Genomic DNA, 18,286 nt, shown 5'->3' with positions numbered 1-18,286 from the left:
GCGCGCGCGCGCGCACACACACACACACACGAGCGCTGCTGACAGCAGCCGCAGATGTCTTCGGTTATGAGCGTGTCGACAGAAACTCAATAACTCAACCAAACTCGACCGTTTTTCCATCAGTCAGCAGAAAAAAGCAGAAGAGCTGACTCAGCACTTCCTGCTCCGTCTGTCGTTTTATGAATGGAGCTGCAGTTCGGCCGGCGTCCACATGGAGGAGCCAGAGAGCTGCAGGTTTCTCTGCACCATCATCATCCTCATCATCATGAGTGTAAAACACATTCATCAACCCCTGAAAGTCCCCGGAGACAGAAACACACTCCTCCACTGCCTCTTCTTCTTCTTCTTCTGTCCTACTTTACCAACATATTCTATCTGATGATGGCCTCAGCTCCCAGCATGCACTGCTCCTCCCGTGTGGCGTGGACGAGCCAGGCGTCTTCATCGGATTCAAACTGCACATGAACACAGACGTGTTGGACACAAACTGGCGCAGTAGTGACAGCAGTGATTTAATTTGTTTTATGGATTATTTTATAGGTTAGATGTGGGAATGCAGGCAGATATTTAGGTCTATGAAGGAGAAGTGTGCTTCTTTAGCCCCGCCCACATTCAGGAACTTATTTTCTGTCCTGGAGGGGGAATCATCTTGATGAAGGCTCCTCTGAGCGTCCCTGTCATTTTATATTAGACGATATATTTCATTAAGTAGTTTATTTTGGTGTTTTTCCATTGCGGTCCATAAATAACTGTCAATGAATATTGTTTCAGAACGTCTCCTTGTCTTTCATTGTCACGTCGCGTTAGCTTCAAGGTGAAGTTTGTGTCAGTGATGAATCGCCTCCTCCTGAAAACCTTCAAACCACCCAGCAAGCAGCGGCCAATCAGAGACTGCGACCTTCTGAGTGTGTGTGTGTGTGTGTGTCTCACAGTAGAGAGCATACAGAATTAGAAACACACAGAGTACAGGTGTGTGTGTGTGTGTGTGTGTGTGTTGTGTCATGTGACTGCGTCCTTCATCAAGGAGGGAGAGAGTGTTCTTATTAAGGCACACACACACACACACACACATTCAATAATTCAATCTATGGGACTGATAGACTTATCAAAAGCAACACTGACACAGTCGTGTCACTCAGCGCCAGTTTTTGACGTAAAATGATCGACGGACCAAAACCTCCACACGACAAACCCAAAGACACAAACTAACTTTAAATGAGGGAAAAATTCTAAAACAACCAGAAAGTGATACGAAAATGTCAAAAAGTGAGAGAATGAAGGGTCGAAGGTCACTCAAATCGAGGATGAAGCAGTGGGACCGGCGTCCGTCTCACTTTCCCAAAGACACCCGGTCTTCAGCTGGACGATCTGAGTCACAACACGTCCCCGAGGAGAAGGTGACTTTCCTCACACTCTCCTTCATCATCATCATCATCGGATCATTGTAGCACATTTTCTGAGCGTGTGTGTGTGTGTGTGTGTGTGTGTGTGTGGGCGTGTGCGTGTGTGTGTGTACCAACACAAACAGGGACTCAGCGATTTCCACAGCTGTCAGCCTCACACACGTCTGAAGTTTTACACACAGGACAACTTCAAACTCAGAAAAGAGTCAAAACATATAAAAACTAAAAGGAAACAAGAATAAAACTGCATATAAAGACACTGAAGGACTAAAAATCCCACAAAACAAAAACAACAAAGACACAGAAAAGCCAACTGAGCCACAGAACAACAGTAAAGTAACGAGACGTTCCAGACGTCACACAGCGTAACTAACCTAACCTAACTAACCCAGCCTAACCTAAAACAACCCAACCTAACTAACCCAGTGTAACCTAACTAACCCAGCCCAACCTAACTAACCCAGCCTAACCTAAAACAACCAAACCTAACTAACCCAGTGTAACCTAACTAACCCAGCCCAACCTAATTAACCCAACCTAACCCAGCCCAACCAACTAACCCAACCTAACTAACCCAACCCAACCTAACCCAGCCTAACCTAACCCAGCCTAACTTAAATTAACTAACCCAGCCTAACCAAGTCTAACCTAACCTAAAACAACCTAACTAACCCAAACTAACCCAACCTAATCCAGCCTAACCTAAACTAACTAACCCAACCTAACTAACCCAACCTAACTAACCCATCTAACTAACCCAGTCTAACCTAACCCAGCTTAACCTAACCAAACCCAACCTAACTAACCCAAACTAACCCAACCTAACCTAAACTAACTGACCCAACCTAACTATTCCAACCCAACTCAACCTAACCCAGCCTAACCAACCCAACCAAAACCTAACTAACCCAACCTAACCTAACTCAACCGAACCCAAGTAACCCAACCTAACCTAACTAACCCAACCCAAACCGGGTGGAGCAACCCCAAAGAGTTGTTTCTCAGATGTTCTACCACAGGATGAGAAGATTTTAAAAAACAGGAAGAGTGAAAAAGCTCCAGCTGCAGCCCTAAAACCAGGAAGCAGGACCCCTGAGTCCTCAGACCCCGCAAACCCCCGACCCCTCAGACCCCTCAGACCCCTGACCCCTCAGACCCCTCAGACCCCTGAATCCTCAGACCCCTCAGACCCCTCAGACCCCCGACCCCTCAGACCCCTCAGACCCCCGACCCCTCAGACCCCTGAATCCTCAGACCCCTCAGACCCCCGACCCCTCAGACCCCCGACTTCCTGTCTCAGAGGCACCAGAAGTAAAACTTTTTGACTGGATTGCAGGTTCAGGTCAAACAGCTGAATAAAAAACTGTTTGAAGTTTGAAATAAAGTCAGCGTGCTGAACGCTGTGTGTGTGTGTGTGTGTGTGTGTGTGCGCGCGCGTTTGTCGAGCACTTTGCGTTAATGGCGCGGTTCGGTCAGATCGGAGCATAAATGATTCAGACGCAGCGCGTCGCAAATTCACTTTATAAAACGTTAAACAAGCCGCAGACAGGCACACACACACACACACACACACACACACACACACACACACACACACACACACAAACTAAAAAGCATTAATGAGAGGCCGCCTTCATTATAGATGAGCATTTTCAGAGTGTGTGTGTGTGTGTGTGTGTGTGTGTGTGTGTGTGTGTGTGGTGTGTGTGTGTGTGTGTTATTAATGTGTCCACGGTGGCGTGGTGGAAGTGGCGCTCACAGAAGGCAGGGGAGCGAGTTTTATTTGAGTTGTATTCATAATTAACTGCATCTGTTTCTTCTTCACGGTGTTCGGATCTGGACTTGAAGTCTTAAAACTCTGCATCTGGTCCAGAACCGGAGTCAAACCGGGACCAGAACTGGAGTCAAACCGGGACCAGAACCGCACTCAAACCGGGACCAGAACCGCACTCAAACCGGGACCAGAACCACACTCAGACCGGGACCAGGATTTGATGACATCCTGTTCAGGTGGTTCTGATCAGCAGTGGATCTTCTTCTTCTGCTCTGAAAATCCTGAAAGGAACAAGTCATTTGTTTCTTTGTCATTTGTTTCGCGGGGAGGAGGGGGTGGGGTGGGGGGGGGGGGGGGGGGTGACGTCTCACATAACAGCTCTGACAGAAGAAGAAAGAAGCTAAAGGCCGCGCTTCTGCGTTTGATTCATTTTTCTATTTTTAAACTGGTCGGACTGACAGATCGACGACGGCCTCGGTCCGCCAACACAAACCCGCAGAGGATTCCTGTTTCTGTGAGGACCTCCACCCCCGACAGGGACCAGAACCAGGACCGAGGCCTCACTTCAAGTCCGAACCCAAAGCTGACCTTCAACTTTGAGCTGAGACCCAAAGATGATCTGGTTCGCATCGAATCCAAGTCCAGAATCTGTGCAGAACCAGCCCAACCCACCAGTCTAGATCTCAAATGTTGACTAATAATTCATTTAAAAGTCAGAAACCAGGTAAAACCGACCAGATTCACAACCAGTGACGCCCAAAAGTTCAAACTATAGTTTTAACCAAAAACTAAGATCATGACCCAGTTCAAAACGAGACCAGATCAAGACCAATCAAACTACAATTCTTAGCTAAAAATTCAAGGCATCAAGAAACAAAACCAACAAAGCAAATATAAACCCACAAGGCCGTCCAACTGGGAACCAAACCCCCCAAATAAACTATCGAATACAGACCTCAGATCCATCAAAGTCTAATGAACTCAAAACCAGAGCCGACTGGTAGAAATCCAGCTGCAAAACAAACAGATTCAGAATCAAAAGCCCATCGAAACTTAACTTCACTGCAAATCAGGACAGAAAAAAAGATTACAAAGACCAAAGACTACAATCTAGTCTTGAAACCAACCAACCCAGATCCAGAATCCCTCATCAGTACAAATCTGGGCCCCAAAAGTCACAGCGTTCAGATCCAAACATGGTCAAAATGCAGATGCAAAACCAGAACCAGAACCTCAAACCAGATCCGACCAGGACCAACTCAGAACTAATGTCAGGAAAAAAAAAAAATTGGCCTCAAAATTAAACCACAAAATCAGCTAACAAGCCCAATTAAATGAAAATCCAGTCCAAACACAGAGTCCGAGGCCGACTGTCCGCCGTTCAGAGCTAAAATAGAACCAGATGAGAAGAGAAGAGATTAATCGGATCAAACAGGAAGTGGGACCTCATCTGTTCTCCTTCCCCTCGGCGGCGATCCGGTGTGTCCTTCAGCCCTCGGTTTGTTTTCCCCCCGAAGCGTCGTTACACACGTGTTTCATTTCATCTGCACACAAACACCAATTAGTCGGCAGCAGGCGGCCGGCCCGCTAACATGCTAATGCGCCGCTCAGCTGCGGAGGACGCGCCGCTCTAATAAGGACTGAAAATAGACTTCCTCCTGCTCCTCTGTGACGGCCGGGCGTCGAGTCAGAAAACTGACACACTTTCAGAACAAAAAATACACAGATTACACAAAATTAACAAAAAATAGATCCTTAAAGAATAATAAATATGACCGAAATCACATCTAAGTTTTCAGAAACAAAAATGACATTTCACAACTTCTGTACCTTCACGGTTCACCGGTGGGCCACGGGCCACAGATTGGGAATCACTTGGAATGGATGGATGTAATTTTAACAAACTCAGAGCAGACAGAACCTGGCCCCCCAGCTATCTCTGCTGACCCCTCCAGAGGGTCCCGGACCTCAGGCTGTTAACCACTGAACTGGCATCAATATCAGGAATCTATCGTCCATTCATCAGGACCCGTCCCTCCGTCCCTCCGTCCGTCCCTCCGTCCCTCCGTCCCGGCGGACTCTGCATCGACCGGCGCTCGGAGGCAGAGTGAGACACTGATGGAGCGTCAATCAACATAACGATCGGCGAGAAGGATGAGGAACGACGGGCTGACCTCTGACCCCCGGGCCAGGACAGCCCTCAGAGAACCAGGACAGTCCAGAACCGGGGAGCGGAGGCAAGACAAGAAAACTGTGTGTGTGTGTGTGTGTGTGTGTGTGTGAGAGTGTGAGTGTAAAGTGGATTATGGTGCATTGTGTTGGCTGCAGGGTGAGACGATCCGACATGATGATTAAAGTGCCACTGAAGGCCTTTTGGCTCTTTAATCTACTAAACACACACACACTCACACACACACACACACACACACACACACTCGGTGCCTTTTTATCACCCTGTGACACCTTATTTCATGTCATGCTGTATTTTTGACAGTTTTATTTGGATTTTTATTTTTTTATGTTCATGCTCAATATAAATATCAATCCATTTTTTTAATTTTTTGGTGTTGAGGAGGAAAAGAAGAGGAAGAGGAGGAAGAGGAAGAGGAAGAGGAAAGGCAGAGGAAGAGGAGAAGGGTGAGGAGGAGGAGGAGGAGGAGGAGGAGGAGGAGGAGGAGGAGGAGGAGGAGGAGGAAGAGGAGGAGGAGGATGCCACTGGCACTTGTAATTAATGAGGACCGATGGGGGCGGGGCCTCGTCTTATTAGTTGTCTGCAGTAAATCAATTAGCAGAGAAAACATGGCCGCCCTGTCAGTCACTCTGAATTATTTACAGGTTCCTGGGAGCGTATCCCAGCATGCACTGCAGCGCCGCTGTTACAGCACCACGGAGGTGTGTTGTAACAGGTCCGAGGCTCTCTCACACACACACACACACACAGTTTCACACCTAAACTCCACAGAGACAACAAGTCAACGCAATAAGCCGGTCCGCAAAGAGACGTAAACTGATTAAAATCACTAAAACAAAAACAAGCGGTGTGAAAAACATCCAGCAAAACCAGACAAACAGCCGTAGAAGTTTCCACGATAATCAAAGTGAGACGCCAGGCGACCGTAAAGAGACTGAAACCGTCACAGAAGAGGAAATCTGAGGCAACGCAACGACTGAGAAGGGCCGGGAAACTCAGTGAAACGACACACAATTAAAAAAACGGGACGGAAACTTTCAAGTCGTCTTTTTGTTCGGTTCCTGAAGAGTCTGTGGAGAAAGTTTCTCCCCGACGTGTCGCTCCACTTCACGTCTCTCTGGGTTTTTACTCTCCTGGTGAATGGGGCTGTCGCTGAGCCGGCACATTTTCACTCGCTTAAATCGATCTAGCACGCACACACACACACACACACACACACACACACACACACACACACACACACACACACACACTTTCCTGTCTTTAGTTGTGTTCTAAATGCTTCCAGCAGCAGGAAGCTGCGGCTGAAACGTGGATCTGAAGCCCTGGACCGGTTCCGAGGCGCTTGATGTTAAATCTATCACTATCATCATCTCCCACTAATGCATCTTCGTCCTCATTCATCATCGTCATCATCATCTAGTCATCGGCACTAAACTTCTCGGCTCCAAGCGAGCGTGAAAACTTTTTATTTTCCTGCAGAACAAAGAAGAGAAAAGGTCCGCTCAGCGATTATTCAAGCCCAAGTGTCTGAATTCTGCTGCTGCGTGTGTGTGTGTGTGTGTGTGTGTGTGTGTGTGTGTGTGTGTGTGTGTTACTAGTGGTAGTAGCAGATGGAGTCCTGAGGGGACAGAATCAGAAGAGAAGCAGCGTCTCCACCTTCAGGACAGGACGGTAAATCGTCTCCCCTCTCGGCTCCTCAGAGCCGCTCAGACGAGACCTTCTGATCTCCACCCTCCCAAAATCCTCAGGATCGACCGATCAGGACTAAGGTCAGTCTTCAGACACGCATCTTGGCGGATGGAGTCCGAGGTCGTTGCTCGGCGTGAAGCCGGCGGCCGTCAGAGCGAGCTTCCTCCAGACCTGCAGCCTGGCAGCGTGAGGAGCAGAAAGCAGGCCAGTTTATGAGTTTATTCCCCCGGGAGTCGTTTCTTTCTTTCTTCTTCTTTTTTTCTTTACCCCGTTTTACTGCCCTCCCCCCCTTTTTCCTCCTCAATCAGCTCCACGAGAGATTTACAGTCCGGAGGAGGAAAACTGCAGACATGAAGGCTCAGGAAGGAAAAGAGGAGATCTGCTGTAAAACATTTACCTTTTCCTCTGCTGCCAGCCAGGGGATAAATCTGACTTTTACAGACTGCACTTGAACTACACACCAATAGAAAACAATACAGACTGATTTTTTTTTTTTATATATACTGCTGAAGTAATGAAAGAGCAGCTTTAATTCTTCATAAATCACACAGCGATGCTCCAGTCAGAGTTTTATAATCCGGCTTCAGTCAGAGCAGCGGCAGCCGTGAAGCCATGAGGCATAAAAGTGTCATGAAAAAAGAGACAGGATTTACAAGTGAAGGTGAAACACAGGTGAAAGGTGACTGAAACTGTTTATTCTTTAAATCTGAGGTTTGAAGCTGGTTGCAAACTGGTTTAAAGTAGTTTGGAATGGTTTGAATCCGGCCGTAAGATGGCGTTGAAGCTGGTTTTCAAATGGTGCTTTTCGGACGGGTGTAAAGCTTGTTTGAAGCTGGGTAATAACTGAGTTTTGGACCCTTCCGAAGCAGATTTTCAACAGATTTTCAGATGTTTCAAAACTGGCTTGGATTGGAAAAAAACAAAAAAACAAAACCTAAAGTAAGATAATCAGTGAAATCAGAGCCTGATGTTTCTTCTCATGAAGAGGATTTAATTCCAACTCCTGAAATTCCTCCGTTCTCTATGTTGCCGTGACATATTTATAATTGCTTTCTTGTAAAAACGGAGTTTTTCTGCTACATGAATTAAAGCGTTGAGTGTGTGTGTGTGTGTGTGTGTGTGTGTGTTGTTTCCTCCCCTCCTCACTGGTTCAGCTCCTCGGCGGAACCGAAACATTTCGCTGCTATCCGGCTTAATGTTTTTGTTTCTCCTCTTCATTCTCTTCCTCCTCTGTCTCATCAGATTTTAATGATCATTAAAGAGGAGCTGCGTCTCCTGCAGATCTTGTTAATGCTCCCTAAACGCTACACTGTGTGTGTGTGTGTGTGTGTGTGTGTGTGTGTGTGTGTGTGTGTGTGTGTGTGTAATCAGATTTTTGTGAGCATAATGAGATTTGTGTTGTTTGTAATGACATTTCTGTGTAGAAAGATGTGTGTGTGCCCAACAAAACGTGTGTCTTCATGTAGATGTATGTGCGATGTGTGAGTGTGTGTGTTTGTGTGTGTGTGTGTGTGTGTTGTAGGACTTGTGTGTGTTCCTCTGCTCCTGTGTTATATCACAGTTCACCTCATGTTTGAACTTACGTACATTGATTTTTGTGCTGCGAGTTTTTTGTGTATTTGCATGTGTCTGGATGTTTTTGTGTCTGTAACTAGATCTGCGACTGTGGCATTACACACACACACACACACACACACACGCACACACACACACTGTATGAGGTCTGTACCGCTCAGCAGAATGTGAAACAGTGATGTTTGTGTGAAGTGACACTGAATGTATGCAAATATGAAAACACACTGAAGGTTGTTGACGTGCAGAAAAGAGGAGAGGGATGATGAGCACTCTGAGGAAAAGACGTGGTGTGTGTGTGTGTGTGTGTGTGTGTGTGTGTGTGTGTGTGTGTGTGGCAGAAAAGCGGTTAGAAATCCTCGAGGGTGACAGAGTTAATTAAACACACAGTATTTAATGCAGCTGTGCGTACACACACACACACACACACACACACACACACGCTCAGTCTTGTATTTCTATCCTTGTGGGGACCGTCCATTGACTCCCATTCATGTCTAGCCCCTAACCCTGACCCTTACCCTAACCCTAACCCACACCACAACAAAGCCTAACCCTAAAGAAATGTTTTTGCACTTTTACTTTTTTCAGTAACAACAACATGGTCAAGAAAACACTGTTTCTCCTACTTAGGACCGGAAAAAGGTCCCCACAAGGCACGTCGTTCCACGTTTTGCTATCCTTGTGGGGACATTTGGCCCCAACAAGGATAGAAATACGAGAACACACACACACACACACACACACACACACACACACACACACACAGAGGACCAATCTATAGCTGCTTTCATTAGCATGAGCTCTGAGCTCAGACTCACATTTATTGTGTTAAACAGCAGAGAAAACAACAACTCAGACTCTGGATGGGAGGAAGTCTGGATAACAAACAGCCAAATATCACACTGGCGTGCACACACGCATGCACGTGCACGCGCACACGCAGCCCTTGATATCAGCAGCCCTGTTAATCATTCCCTCTGCACTTTAAATCGGCTCATTTATCTTCCCCTCCTGAGGAGTTTTGGGCTGAAGCTCTCCTTCTGAACCGGCGGCGGCTGCAGCGATCGGCTGAAAAATGAAGTCATTTCACAGAGAAACCCCGGCTGTAATTGTGTTTGCAGTAAGTGGAAAAGATCCTCAAACGAGATGTTCTCCGAGCGTCGTCGCTGGAGGATTTTTATCCTCCCGAGCCGCATAAACAAAGAAGCGTTCAGAGCCGTCAGTGAGGTGAAAACACACAGGAGAGTTTCTGATTGAAGAAAGTCTTTCAGGAAGAGTCGTCTTCTCCTCGTCTTCGGCTCTTTGTGGAGCGTCTCAATCTCTAATGCTGTTTTATGTCGTTGATCTGAACACAAACGAAGCAATTTGGACTGGTTTAAAACCAGTCTGAAGTCCTCAATCTGGTCCTGGACTTTGAAGCCAAAGGTCAAACAGCTGTTACTGGATTTGGATATGGACTGGAAAAAACTTTATTCTTCATTACTGAATGTTGAATTCAGTTCTATATCTTTGTTCTGACCACAAACGTCAGGGATTAAATGATGTCTACAAATCATTAACTTCAGCGACTTTGGGATAAATAACTCTGACTGGATATTTTGATGGACGGTATTCTTTCAGGAAACCTTTTGTTCATTTTATGATGAATGTTTACAGAAATTCATCCTATGCATTGAGAGAAAAGGAATAAAACAGTGTCGTCTGCATAGAGAGACACATTTTACACTTTTACAAATAAGGTCAAGCTGCTGTGAGATATATAAACAGTGTTGCCACAAAATCAACACTGACTGATATTTTTCAAATGAACCAAGAGAAAAGAGCTCAATGATAACACCAAGATTTACAGGAAAAATGGGCTCTTCTAGGATCATTTTAGGTGTATTTGCCACATCAATGATTTTCATTCTGACCACAAGAGGCAACAACATTTTATGTTGCTTTAATGTAAATGGAAACGGGATAGTAACGGGACAAATGTATATATTTATTTCTAAACTTCTTGGAACTAATATCACAGTGTCATCAGCATAGAGTCAAACATTCAGCACATTTACAGATTAAATAATGGGGAATAATAAAGCATCTATACTAACAATCATGTTTTATGCAGTTTTTACTACATATTTCTGCTGAGTTTGTATTTTTTCATCCTCCCTTCAATCCAGAATGGCATGAGAGTGCCACATAAAGTAACATTCTGGTGACGTAATCCCACAAAAACAACTAATGTCATCTGTATATAAACACACATTGCATTTTCCAATTAAAAATGTTTCTCTTAACGAACGCCTCTTTCATACAAAGTTTTCTCTGCTTCGTATTGAATTTTCTTCTGTTCTGCTGATTGTTTCAGCTTCTCAGCTGAAAATCCTCGGGAGGTTTTCATTGATTCTCTGCTTGAGCTCGTGGACTTGAATCATCTGAAGCTTATTTTTAATGACTCATTGTTTAAATTTTCTAGTATCTTTTAAAGAGTTCCCTTGAAGCGTCCACATTGATGTTTCCGTAGGGGTGTTTGCGAACGTCACAGCTGCAGTAACGCTGCTGCCGTCACGTTGGTTTACAGCTTCACGCTGTCTAACGAGAACAAAGTGGCGTTTTCAGGGGCGCCGCACGTGGACAGAAACTAGAAATGAGCTCAGATGAGAGCCAACGGCAGTGAAAACAGCAGCAGTTTGTAGAGAGAGTGTCTCCTGGCTGCTAATTACCAGGCTGAAAATTCACCTGTGATGATTTCTCCTGAGAGAAAACACACGGTGAAGATGAACAGAAACAGCGCTGATGTGATTGGCTGTAATTGGACTCTTTAGGGGAGATCACGGCGAAAATGAAGAGTTTGAGAGGTTTAAAGAAGCTCGGCGTCAGCAGCATCAGATAATATGCTGCTCGCGTCGGATCGCTCTGCGCGTCACTCCACACACACGCACACGCACGCACACACTCAGAAACCACATCTCCCAGAAGGCCGTGCTATTATCTGATTAAAGAGAGCTGGGCAGCGCCAGCTGATTCCGTATTCACAGCTATGTGATAATTCAAAGCCCCGAGCTGATTCAATTATTCACCACATCAGGTCACACTGCACAGCAGGTTAAAGGGTTTTTATGTAGCACTGCAGCGGTTTTCACTGAGTCTCCGTGAGAGCTGCAATCAGGAAAAACGCATCCAAAGTCAACAACTTCACAGAGTTTTTGTGTTTTTTTTAACATCTTATGACAAAAATTTGAGACAAAACCTGAATTCAGTTTAAATATTGTCTCTTTCTGCTCTCAACCAATCACTCTAAAGCACAACAGCTCAAGGGCGCCACTACCGACTGACAGGTTCAATATCCAGACCACTACACCGAACATAGCTATATGAAAGTTGGCTGAAAGAGCTAAAAAAAAAAAAAAAGGATTAAAATGAAAGAATTGGCTCAAAAAGGCAAAAAATTGTTAAAATATGTAAAACAAACAAAAAAAGAGCAATGGCTAAAATGGCATAAACAGCTAAAAACAGCTACAACACAAAGGATCAGTTCAAATAAAAACAAGGTAGAAACAGATTTAAAAATGGCTGAAACTGTTTAAAGAAATATAAAGAGACCTCAGACCGAACGATCTCAAACTAACTAACAATTTAACAAAGGATGAAAATGGCTAAAATTGTTGTTTTGGAGTCTTAAGTAGCTCCTGGTGGCTCAAACGGCTGTAACCCTGCAGCGCAGAGTCACGGGCCCTGAAGTGTTGCATTGTGGGAGCTGTGGTCCAGCTGCCCGGACGGTTCTCCTCTGACCTCGGTCACTCATTAGCCGCCGATCAGGAGCGCGGCGGCGGAGACGAGGCTTCCAGCGCCCTCAGATTAACGTCTCCTCGCTCCGCCGCCGCTCGGCCATTTATCACGGCTCAAGTCAGCCAATGACAGCGAGCCGCCTCATCATGGAGCCATTAGAGAGCGGAGATTAGCTGCCAAGCGCCGCCACGTCTCTGTTAATGTGACGGCTCCGGATCCCGGCCGGCCCGCCGTCGCAGCCGGCGCCGCTCCTCCCGCAGGCTGAGGTCTGCTTCCAGCGTTCTGCTGCTCGGATCTGTTCCTGAAGGCCACATCAACATCCTGCGGACACACACCTGTCCACAGCGGCTGTGTTAACACACACACGACGACACACCGAACAACCTACAAAATGCAAACAACCATGAACAGGTGAAACTGGCACATGAGAGCTGAACAATGAACTAAATAAGTACAAAACGACCAGAATTCTATTATTTTTGAATCAGTAAATGATTCAAATTCATAAATCTGCAAAAAAGAATTGACAGTGAGAGAAAGAGTTGCAAAAAAGAGACTCAATTAAAGTGAAACAATCAACACGAAACACAAAATCAGCATGAAAACACACAAAAGCCATCAGGAAACACGACACCTGAAATAAACTCAATGGAGACGCATAAACTATGAGTAATTTCATAACAGTGATCGATAAAATCCGTAGAACCACCACAACATGATTACAAAAGAACAAAAACCTGATCAAATACGGTCTCTATTCACAGCCAAGACTTAACATGAAGTGAAAAAGACAGAAAAAACCCACAATGAGACATAAAACAGATAGAAATGACACATTTGAGACTTGGTGAATATGAAAGGATTCGAAAATAACCAGTAAAGTGCCGACGAGAACATCTGAAGGCGCCACAAAGAGAGCATGACGAACACAATGCAGACGCTCAACAGGAATGTGAAGGGAATGAAGCGAGTATTCAACAAACACACAGAGGCAACAGTGACAAATTACAGATGTGAAACTATCAGAAAAAGCTTCAACCAATCGAAAAACAAAAAACCCAGAGAGAAACGACAAGATGTGACGAGACAAAACATTTAACACTGAACATCATGAGACACAAAAGCAACTCTAAAGGATCTGAAATGACCAGAAAGTCACTGAAAAACACAAAGAGGGGAAACATTAGCACGTGACGCAACACAACAAGAGGATCACACAAAAAAAGCAACAACAAACAAAAGCAGCTGAATACACAAGCTATCTGACAACACACACCTGGTTTTCACTATTTTCAATGCAAACAAGTGACGTTAACGGCAAGGGGTTTTCAGTTTTTTTATGTTTTTATCCTGAGTCTGTTAAGAGATCGGCTTCCATGTAAACCTGCACTGAATCGAGTTTTAGATCAAACACTGATTTATTTCTGTAAATTCAGATTGAACGTACAGAGCAGAGTCGTCTGCATAGAGATGGATCTTGAAAGCTTTGGATGGGGGTAAAATTTGATTGTTTCCAGTGACCGTTATATTCCCTTTGTGAATGATTTTAGGATATTTTTTGTGACTTTTGGAACGTTTCCATGACGACGGCGTTCAGAGTCACTGGAAACTGTCCTGTTCACGTCCACTCTGGCCAAAGTCACTTCTACTGCTAGAGCACAAGACGACGGACAACAACGGCGTCCTCCCGAGAGGAAAGACTCCCAGTCCACATCCTCCTGGGACTCGGTGGTTTATCGCTGACATCAGGGACCGTGGTGACAAAAACAACCAACAGCACCCGCTAGTGGCCCGGCAAGAAAACTACACCATTTTCCGTAAATGAACATCGTTTTTCAAAACGGCGCTTTGTAAACTTAATGTCCGCCTTGGTTTTATTGAGCCCCAACACTGACAGACACGCTCAGGACGAATCATCATCATCATCATCATCATCATCATCACCATCACCATCATCTACACAGAGAAAACAACAATGGCAGCCATGACCGCCGCGCCGCCACCGCCGCCCGGCTGCTCAGCGGGCAGGAAGTGAGTGTGAGCGTGTGTGACAGGAGGAAAAGAGGAGCAGATTGGTGTGAAGGCACGCTGAGAAGTTAAGCGGTCTGACTCTGAGGACAGGAAGTGACAGCGAGCTCACGATCAGCAGCAACAGTCAGGAATAAAGAAGACTCTGGTACTGGGAAAAACTGAAAAACGCTCAACATTCGAACGCAACACGACAGGTGTGAGGAGGGGATTAAAAAAGAGCCTTCATCAATAATTCTGTTCATTTAAATACACAAGAATTGCTCATGGTAATGAAAAACCTGCATGAGTTTATTTCATGAATTGAAAACTGCATTTTAAAACAAACATTAAAAATTTCAAATTAAATAATTCAATGTAAAGTCAACGGCTTAAAGCTAAATATGAAAGTAGATAAAGGTTTACATGGGAATGAGATTTAAATCTTATAGGAATAATGAAGCCCTTAAAGGTTTCTCAAGAATAAATTAGAGACGTTTCGTACTTTTGAACTGATTTAAGTTTTGCAGATGTAAAAATTCCATAAGTTTAAAAGAATATTCCACAAGAAAAAAAAGTGTGTGATATACATTTCAAAATATTTTTGTTGATTAAAATTTATTTGTGAAATGTGAATTGTAATAGTTGATTTTATTTTTTCTTTCTTTGTTATTTTACATGTTTTTTTTAAATTGTTATCACTTTAATTTCACTGTCAAGATCTTTTACAGTTGAATACTATTTGTTATTATCATCTCATTGTATTTTCATGCTGTTTTTGGAGGCCAAGCTGATGCTTTAAGCTCCTGAGACGCCTTGATCCTTTATTAATATCCAAGACTTACAGTGTCCACTTCACACTTTTCTCCTTCCGGGTGGAAAACCTGAGCAACTAAGAAAAGTTCCTCCACATGTTCAGTTACTTTGTGACGCCAGAACACCGTGACACAGATCGATAAACGTTCGTTCTGCTCTCGCGTCCAGTCTCATGTTTTCTCAGTGTGATTTCGCTCTTCCTCTCCTCCGCTCACAAACACTGTAAAAGTGCATATTTGTTGAGGAGAAATGTTGCTGTGGTGTTTACCTGGCCAATAAAAACGCCCCCGCTGGGCGATAAAGTGAGCGGTGTATAAAACATGGAGGATCTCTGCGGCTGGAGCTGCTGCGAGACTGCGAGCGCACCGGAGCAGAAAACTGAATAAAGCCACAGTCAAACTCATTAAAAAGGAGAAGCGTGTTTTCTGAATCGTAATCATCACTTTATGTTTTATTTATAGCGGCGTATGAAGGCGTTAACGTATGGATATATGTGTGTGTGTGTGTGTGTGTGTGCTGGGCTCTTCGTGTGTGTGCATTAGCATGTGCTGTCGTGACATATGTGGCAGGAGCCGAGCGGGTTTAATCACGCGTGTTAATGGGTTTGAGGCTCGTTATCGACTCGTCATTAACACAAAGCGCCAGTCTATAAACGGAGAACACACGATGACAACATGGCGGCCGCCGCCGCCGCCGCGGAGGGGAGCGCTCGCGCTCGCAGAAAATACTTCAAGTAATGAAGTGAAAAACGTGACAGATGAGGCACACGTTTCCTCAGCGCTGCCATCGAACTGCAAAGACTCACAAAACGGTTACAGCGCAGATTGAAGGGCTACTGCAGAACAAGGAAACCATCAAAAACCGTCTGGAACCTCAAGAGAACATCCGCAGAAGATGATCACTAGATGAAAATGTTACAACAACGTAAAACATCAAACAGTTTGGAGATTTACTTGATGGAACATCACATGGAAGGCCCCAGACTGACAGTAAAACTACAGAAAAGATCAAAGAATCACAGCAAGGCTGAGTAAAAGACCAAAAACTGACAGCATGACCATAAAAAAATCAAAAGACTCACTAAACTCTGTAAAAAAGATCAAGATCACAGTTACTCTATACTATACAGGATCAAAAATTCAAGGAAAACTGTGTAAAAGATGAGATTTACATGTGATTATGTGAAAGATTAAAGATTTATGGTAAGACTACGTGGAAAAAGGTCAAATATTTATCACTGTACAACCTAACAGATCAAAGACGGAGAATGTATGATCACATAACAGACAGAAATCTCCAGTAAGACGATGTAAAAGATGAAGGAAGTCTTCGTCACACGGCATAAAAGATGAACCGTTTACAGTATGACTGTAAAAAATCAGGTTTTAGTGAGAGACTGGGAGAGATTGACGATGTACATATGATCACGTCAAATACTGATGGATTGAAGGTTACCGCTCAGTGAGACCGTGGAAAAGATAAAAGAATCCCACTGTCAGTGTGTGAAGGAGCAAAGATAGTCGGACGGTGTGAGAGTGCGTCTGCAGGATGAGTTAAAAGATTTATAGCAGCATTATAGAGCATCAAAGTTTACAGTAAATGAGGAGAGAAGATTAATGGCAGCACAGAGGAAAACATTAAAAATGCAGATTAAGACCACATGAAAGATCAAAGCCTGTAAAAGGTGAGAGAGGGGGCTCGTCCTCGGAATCAAACCGTCTCCTGAACGACGACGGCAAAGATCAGGAACCACTGCAGGAGTGTGAACGAGGACCAGGAGGACCAGGGGGACCAGGAGGACCAGGGGGACCAGGAGGACCAGGAGGACCAGGGGGACCAGGAGGACCAGGGGGACCAGGGGGACCAGGGGGACCAGGAGGACCAGGAGGACCAGGAGGACCAGGGGGACCAGGAGGACCAGGGGGACCAGGAGGACCAGGGGGACCAGGGGGACCAGGAGGACCAGGGGGACCAGGAGGACCAGGAGGACCAGGAGGACCAGGGGGACCAGGAGGACCAGGGGGACCAGGGGGACCAGGAGGACCAGGGGGACCAGGGGGACCAGGGGGACCAGGGGGACCAGGGGGACCAGGAGGACCAGGAGGACCAGGGGGACCAGGAGGACCAGGGGGACCAGGGGGACCAGGAGGACCAGGGGGACCAGGGGGACCAGGGGGACCAGGAGGACCAGGGGGACCAGGAGGACCAGGAGGACCAGGGGGACCAGGAGGACCAGGGGGACCAGGAGGACCAGGGGGACCAGGGGGACCAGGAGGACCAGGGGGACCAGGGGGACCAGGAGGACCAGGAGGACCAGGGGGACCAGGGGGACCAGGGGGACCAGGGGGACCAGGGGGACCAGGGGGACCAGGAGGACCAGGAGGACCAGGGGGACCAGGGGGACCAGGGGGACCAGGGGGACCAGGAGGACCAGGAGGACCAGGAGGACCAGGAGGACGAACCGCAGCTCAAACCCAGGGGAGAGTTTCAGAGAAGGAAGACGAGTCGGAGGAAATCCTCCCAGACCGGAGGTCAGCGCAGGAAATTAACCCCAAGAAACAAAGCTCGGCAGTCAGCAGGAAAGACTTTCCCCCTGGGCTCCATGTGTCCGGTGGAGGAGTGGCTCACACTCTCATCTCACAGGAAATACACCCAGGTTTGATTCCAGGCTCAGCTTCCTTCACTGTGGTGTTTGCATGTTCTCACATCATTTCTTAAACCGATTGTCGTGACGGTTCCCTGATCTGATCAGACAGATTAAAACCTTCAGGATCCCTCAGAGGCCGGAGCCGTCTGAGGTCCAGGATTCGGGAGATCCGCTTGACGTGTCCTCAGAAAGCCAGCAGTCCTCCAGCGAAGCTGCAGCAGATGTTTTATTCAACGTGAAGAAGACGGAGGAGCGTTAGAGGAGCCGCAGAGCGCCGGGGCTGCTTTTGTTCTGCAGACAGACGACAAACGACGACGGCTGAGGAGGAAGATCTGAGACAGACCTCCAGGAGGAGGAGGAGGAGGAGGAGGAGGAGGAAGGGTAGCCTGGACTCAGCAGGATCT

The 18,286-nt window shown here is 46.0% G+C and overlaps 1 protein-coding gene across 1 annotated transcript in view; it reads right to left on the bottom strand.

Moving 5' to 3' along the window:
• The window catches only part of kcnd2 (potassium voltage-gated channel, Shal-related subfamily, member 2), a 39,582-nt gene that overhangs the window by 3,070 nt on the left and 18,226 nt on the right, over positions 1-18,286 (bottom strand). The window lies entirely within an intron of this gene.

Source organism: Salarias fasciatus, chromosome 17 (genome assembly GCF_902148845.1).
Source record: "Salarias fasciatus chromosome 17, fSalaFa1.1, whole genome shotgun sequence".
NCBI classification, from domain to species: domain Eukaryota; kingdom Metazoa; phylum Chordata; class Actinopteri; order Blenniiformes; family Blenniidae; genus Salarias; species Salarias fasciatus.
This window is presented reverse-complemented; position numbering and strand designations above follow the sequence as displayed.